The sequence below is a fragment of the Elephantulus edwardii genome, unplaced genomic scaffold (assembly GCF_000299155.1).
Source record: "Elephantulus edwardii isolate Elephantulus edwardi_28Jun2011 unplaced genomic scaffold, EleEdw1.0 scaffold00217, whole genome shotgun sequence".
Taxonomy (NCBI): domain Eukaryota; kingdom Metazoa; phylum Chordata; class Mammalia; order Macroscelidea; family Macroscelididae; genus Elephantulus; species Elephantulus edwardii.
In genome coordinates this window covers 140,345-147,004 of record NW_006399967.1, presented here as the reverse complement: position 1 = coordinate 147,004, position 6,660 = coordinate 140,345, and the positions used below count along the sequence as shown (strand labels likewise).

The window sequence follows — 6,660 nt, the reverse complement described above, 5'->3', positions numbered from 1 at the left end:
ACGCACAGCCGGGCACCACGAAACCGCCGGCCACACGCACAGCCGGGCACCATGAAACCGCCGGCCACACGCACAGCCGGGCACCACGAAACCGCTGGCCACATGCACAGCTGGGCACCACAAAACCGCCGGCCACACGCACAGCCGGGCACCATGAAACCGCCGGCCACACGCACAGCTGGGCACCACGAAACCGCTGGCCACATGCACAGCCGGGCACCACGAAACCGCTGGCCACACGCACAGCTGGGCACCACGAAACCGCTGGCCACATGCACAGCCGGGCACCACGGTATCACCGACAACAGGCACAGCCGGGCATCACGGCACCGCTGACAACACGCACAGCTGGCCACCACGGCACCGCCGGCACCACGGCATCGCCGACCGCACGCACAGCCGGCCACCATGGCACCGCCGACAACACGCACAGCTGGGCATTACGGCACTGCCGGCACCACGCACACCAATGGCCACACACTGGGGCCCGAGGGCAGTGGGGTCATCTTTACTGTTGGCAGCTGGACTGTGTCCTCAGGTGCTTCTCGGTGCATCCAAACGGTCTGCTTCGGATGAGCAACCAGTGCCGTGAGCCCCGAGGGAGCCCCCCAGCAGGTCAGGAAGCACTGCTGTCCCCGTCCTGGGTGACAGCAGCTCAGTCCACAAGTGGAGCAGGGAGGAGGCTGAGCCAGGTGGGGGCCCGCCCACCCGAACTTCTGCTGCGACAGCAGGGCCTGAATCCACTGCCCAGTGCCCGGGCTGGGGGAGCAGCCGGGAGGAGGGCCACGCCACGCTCTACGGGCAGACGGGCCTGCTCGTCACATCTGCTTCCGGGTCAGGGCCTTCAGCAGAGGTCTTGCTGGAGTGGAAGGAGCTGTGTCCTCGGCCTGGAGGCACTGGACAAGGGTACCACCCTCTGACACATTCCCCATCGTTGTGCAAGGTCCTCCCTGGAGGACGCGGTCACGCTCCCGATACCCGCAATGTGCACGCACACACTCATATGCGCACACACAAGAATCACGCACACATACATAGATGTGTGAAGACACACATACACACCCCCACACACACTCGTGTACACACACACACACACAGCACCTGAAAACCCTCCCCAGGGCTCCCCGGATGTGGGTTAATCGAGATGGCATTTCTTTATCGTCTCAACAGGAGCTGACACTCCACACCCTCCCCACAGCCAGGATTCGGTTGACTGCAGCTGTCAGACCACTGACAGCGCCGGAGGTCTCCAAGAAAGCAAGAGCAGAAGAAAAGAGGATGCTGTCAACAAGGTGAGATGCGACAAGGGCCCCGCAGACACTGTGCCCATTGAAGGGCTGCAGCAGGACTGGTGAACCCCTTCACCGAGCTCCGAGGACTAGTTAAACCCATTCACTGAGCTCCCGCAGTGGGACTAGTCAACTCCTTCACTGAGGTCCCACCATGGGACTAGTTATCTCCTTCACCAAGGTCCACGGAGGACCAGTTAACTCCTTCACTGAGCACACGGTTTCCCCTAAGAAGTTACCCCACAGCAGCTGGTTTCGACCGTTTTTTGAGGTGTGTGCAGAAATGGGGTTCACAACAGAGGGATGACTTCTTTCAGCAGGCCAATCACCCCACAGGGGTTTTGATGGGACTCTCAGACCTCAGAGACTTCCCTTTGTCAGAATGGCTGTGAAGGCAGCTTACCGTTTCCCTTTTCATACAACGTCCCTGTCCCTTTTGTTCTGATCTTCTCTCCTTGGTTTAACTTGCGGAACCCTGTTTCCAGCGGCTTTACTGTTTAACTGGCCAGCTGAGAGCCACAGTCTGTATCCTGCTCCTTGGCGGGATGTGTCACCGACGATGCTGACTGCATAGAGACCCTGCCCTGTGCGACGCCGCCCTCAGCATCTCTGTCCTCCTCAAGCCCATAGCTGCAGTCACCGTCTCAACCCAGGCCACTGAGGGCTTGCCTCTCCTCCGCTGACCCTCCAGCATGTCTTTTTCCAAAGCCGTGCCCCTCCTGTTAACATGCCCAATATACATGAAGTGAAGGCCCCCGTCCTCCCCACATGATCACCATGGTTGCACTGCCTCTGCGATGTGTCTGTCTATGGGACAGTTGTCACTTGTCACCACCACCATTCAGAGGCGCCGTTATCTTTATTCACTCTTACATGCGTATGAAGCGATGAAAAGACCACGGCTTCAATCAGACACACCGTAGTTTTTATAGCCTTGCTCTTTAGCCCTTTAAGAGATTCTTCACAGGAGATGGGCCCAATACAAGACGTCTTCGGATTTGTTTGTGCTACTCCAACAGGACTGAGGATCCAACGTCAATCTTCTCTCGATCTATTACAAAGGGGCTTCACGCCTTTTGTTCGTAGGGTTGCTGTGAGTTGTGCTCAACTCGAAGGCAATCAACAACAACAACAACGTCGTGATGTTGCCTGTTGGCCCAGTGAAGATTTGTGTTGTTTTTTTATGTTGAGATGTAATCCATATTGAAGGCTACAGTCTTTGATCTTCTGTGTACGTGCTTTGAGTGATTCTCACTTCCTGCATGCAAGGTTGTGTCACCTGCACAACACAGGCTGATGACGAGTCTTCCTCCAATCCACATTCTTCACACAGTATGTGGTTGTTGTGTACGGGAGTCGTAAGCAATCCAGAGCTGACCTTTGGAAGGTTTATCACACGGGAGGAGACTGGATGACGTCCTGGATTAGATGTTAGACCCCTTTCCTGATTTTAAACCATGCAGGGTTCCTTTGTTCTATTCAGACAACTACTAATTGTTTATGTACAGGTTTGTTGGTTGTTTTTATTTTTTTTTGTGTGTGTGTGTGTGTGAGTGTACCATCAAATCAGATCTGACCGGTACAGGAGGAAATTGTCCCTCCTTCCCCGGCAGAGCATCTGGTGGATTTGAACCGTGACCCTCTGGGATTGTAGTTGCAGCTCCTTGCCACCAGGCCACCAGAGCTCCCATATGTACAGGTTTTAAATGAAGTGAAGGAAAGTTCTGGAATTCCTAGTTTGTTATAATTCACAGAGTCAAACGCCTTAGCCCAGTTGTTCTTGGAGAAGCTCTCAGTGAAGAAGGGAAAGATTTTTATTTTTCAACTAAACTAATAGAAAGAAGCATCTCTGAGGAGTCAGAGAAATGTAGAGCGAGCTGCTGACACAGAAGCTTAGTTTTAACTCAACCTGCGGGGAAGCTGAGCTAATCCTTACACCCGGCTGCCAACACCAAGAAAGCCTGGAGGGAAGGCAGGGCGGGGTTCACGATCACGTGCACTACAGCCCCCCCCCCCCCGAAGAGAGAAAAAAAAAAAGAAAAAAATTCCTTCATTAGTATACAATTCCCCCGCCCCCCCCCCGAGACACTTGCTCCCGGGGAAGGCTGTGCCGGGACACACGGCGGCGGGCCAGGAAGACCTCTGACTGCACTCCTGAAGGGATTTGCAGGTGCACACGAAAGCCTGCAGTATGAAACAGTCCGGGGCAAAGATGAGAAGGCAGTCTCCCTCAGCAGAGTAACACCCCAACAGAGACCCAGTTCAGGAGCTGGCCGACTCCTAACAGGATCTCATTCTTGGGCCCGGCAGCACCGACGTGCAGGACATGGAAGGAGTTAAAGCCCTAGACCACACGTTCTCGGCTTGTTAGGGGCCTTCAAGATTTACAACAACTGAGGCAGGGTGAGGTGGAGTGAAGGACACAAATCACCTCACGACAACCCCAGCGGCCACATCCAGAGATCTGTTAGCTTCAGCTCCATCAGGGCAACTATAAAATGAGGTCAGCAGCGGAGGGAATGACTGGACAGCCCTGCACTGTCCCCAGACCAGCCACACAGACACCTGCTCCTAGGAAAGCAACAGCAGGTAAGGCTGAGGAAGCAGCTGATGGATCCAGAGGCCTGTCTGTCCCTGACGGCCTGGCCGACACTCCATTACGGCCGCAGAGCCGGGCTGTAATGGAACCTAAGTGTGTGCAATTCCCGCTTGACCCAGGACGGCCTTGTCTGTTCTCCCATCTTTTATAGGCTCTCTCGATGCGATATAATGGGGGCTGGAGGGAGGGACCCTAGCACGCCAGTATGCAAAGCTTGTGCAGAAGAAACGTGATGAAAATCACCCAATTACTAAAAGACGTGAAGAGTGTCAGCACAAAGTACTACCAGAGTGCATGTCTGCTTCCCAGCAAGCCGGTGTGTGTCACGAGCACTTCCCTGGGGAGGGCTGGCTGCGAGACGCCACTGTGGCCCCCTCCTCTGGGCTACAAGTGCCTTTCAGGATGAGCAGACATTTCACAGGGTGGGCAGCTTTCCCACCTAGAGCACAAAACGCCCCAGAAGTAAAGCTCTTAAGGAAATCAGCCGGGTTCCGCCCCAGGACTCTGCAGCCAGGCAATGGCCAATCCTTTACTGCTCAAGTTAGTCAAGGGCCCGCTAAGGCCCTCCGGTTAGGGGCCATCAAGTCAGCTGGACTCACAGCGACCCCACACACGGAGGGCCACCGTGTCCTGTCCTGCGTCACCCGCCCCATCTCCACGCCCAAGCCCACACTGCAGGCACCATGTCGGCCTTTTTGCTGCTCTACTTTTCCCAGCTAGACATCTTCTTCTAGGGACTAGCACCTCCCGGCAATATGCTTAAAGCACGGGAGATGATGTTTCACCACCCTGGTCAGCACCACTATCCAAAGGCATTAACTCTTCCTCCAGCTCCCTTATTCACTGTTCCACTTTCAAGTGCAAACGAAGCGTGAAAATGCCGGCTTAAGTCAGGTGTACCTTAGTCTTTAGACAGCCTCGCTGGTGAGCACTTTGAACAGTCCTTCACAGCTTATTTGTCCAACGCAACATGTCTTTTGATCTCCTGGCGACTACTAACCATGAGTGGAATAAATGACAATTCCAACTTTTTCTCCATCTACTGCAACGGTGTCTCTTGTTCTGGTTTATAGATGTTTTGTTTTGATTTTGAGGTGTAATCCACACTTCAGTCTCTGGTCGTCTTCGGGAAATGAATCACAACTTCTTCACTTCCTACAAGATTGTGTCATCAACCTAACAGAGGTCCTTGAGTCTTCCTCCAATCCCAATGCCACTTTGTTTTATTGCATGAAGCCCAATTTCCCAAATTATCTGCTCTGTATACAGACTGGCTAGGCCTGGAGAAGGGACACAATCCTTACGCACTTTCCCAACTTTAACCAGGCAGGTTAGGCTCAGCAAGCTTCTTGGGGAGTCCCACTCTTCTCAGTGTTAGCCACGCTTATGATCCACACAGCCGAGTGCCTTGTATAATCAATAAACACAAGTAAACACCATTCCGGTGAGCCTTGGGAATCAATCACCATTTGCACGAGGCCCACCCCCCTTGACCTTCGGGAAGGCTGCAGGCTTGACTCAGGCTCTGAGAACACCGGCTCAGCTCTACCAACAGCCCCAGAGACGCGGGTCCCGGCCCCCATGACTCCTCTTAGGGCTGCTCCGAGCAACAGGCTGAAACTCAGTCCTTCTGAAACGCTGTACGGCAGGTCCTTCCTTGGAAATGAAGTCCTCCCAGGCCCAGCCCTGAGTGCAGAGGGTCATCAAGGGCAGTCCAGCAATTCCCTGTGGAAAACAGGACTCCAATCTTCCCAGAGCCAGAAAAATGGAGTAACTCGACTAGCTACGTCTGCGAACAGTCCGTCGGACCCACGGAGGCCAAAGTGCTCAGGGAGAAGCGTCCTCCGAGTGAGCGTAAGCAGCCTCGGGTGAGCCGACGCCGGACTACATGAACCTACTCGGCATGGTCTTCAGCGTGTGGTCTCACGCTCAAGCTGAAGTGGTGTGCTAGCTGTCTACTGTTCCTTCATCAGCTTCGCCAATTCCCGGAGCCCAGAGGACACCACATAGATGAGGAGTAGTTTCATGCTGTCCATCTCGGCCGTGGTGATGTCCCATCTACAGAATCCTCAGCCGATGACACCTCCTTGGTGATGCCCATCTCGAGGGGAGGGTCACATTCTGGATGCCCTCTATCCGTCCTGCCTCGGCCCTGGCCTCAGACTGCTTGGTTTTCTGTCCCTGGCTGATGTCTTAGGCTTCCTTCCTGGTGAGGCATCTCAGGACTCTCAGCTGAGTGGACCAACCGCTCTGCTGGGACACATGGGGAACCAACATCCTGGGCCTCCACCTGGACCGTCCTTCCTCACCCCGCCTGCTGCTGGTGGGAATGGTGTCCATGTTTTTATATATTTCCACTTTTCTTGTTGCAATCAGTTAATAACGTTTATCCCTCGAGGGGAAAAAAAAAAGAAAAAATGGAGTAACTGCCTCCCAGCCTGGTGACGGGGTCTTGGGAGAAGGGCTGGAGGAGAGGATGGTCAGCCTGGAAGGTCCCTGAAGCACTGTCCTCGTCATCACCTCAGCTGTGAATCTGGCAGAGAAAAACTCATAGGCGCATGTCTCCTGGGAAACCCAATGTCCCCCAGAACTCCGCAGGAACCGATAGAAGATGTGCTGCTCCCTGTAGGCGAGGAAGCCACCCAACCACCGACCGTTCCACTGCCGGCTCACCTTGCATTTGTCATGGGCTTAACCCTATTTTGCCCCTTCCCTTGGAAGAGGCCTGTCCTGCCCTAGAGGGGTACAGCCTGTGCTCCTCCAGGACACCGC

The 6,660-nt window shown here is 54.5% G+C and overlaps 1 pseudogene; it reads left to right on the top strand.

Annotated features, from left to right (window-relative positions):
- Positions 1–5,982, top strand: part of LOC102863036 — a 7,083-nt pseudogene extending 1,101 nt beyond the window's left edge.
- Positions 5,983–6,660: the final 678 nt, after the last annotated feature.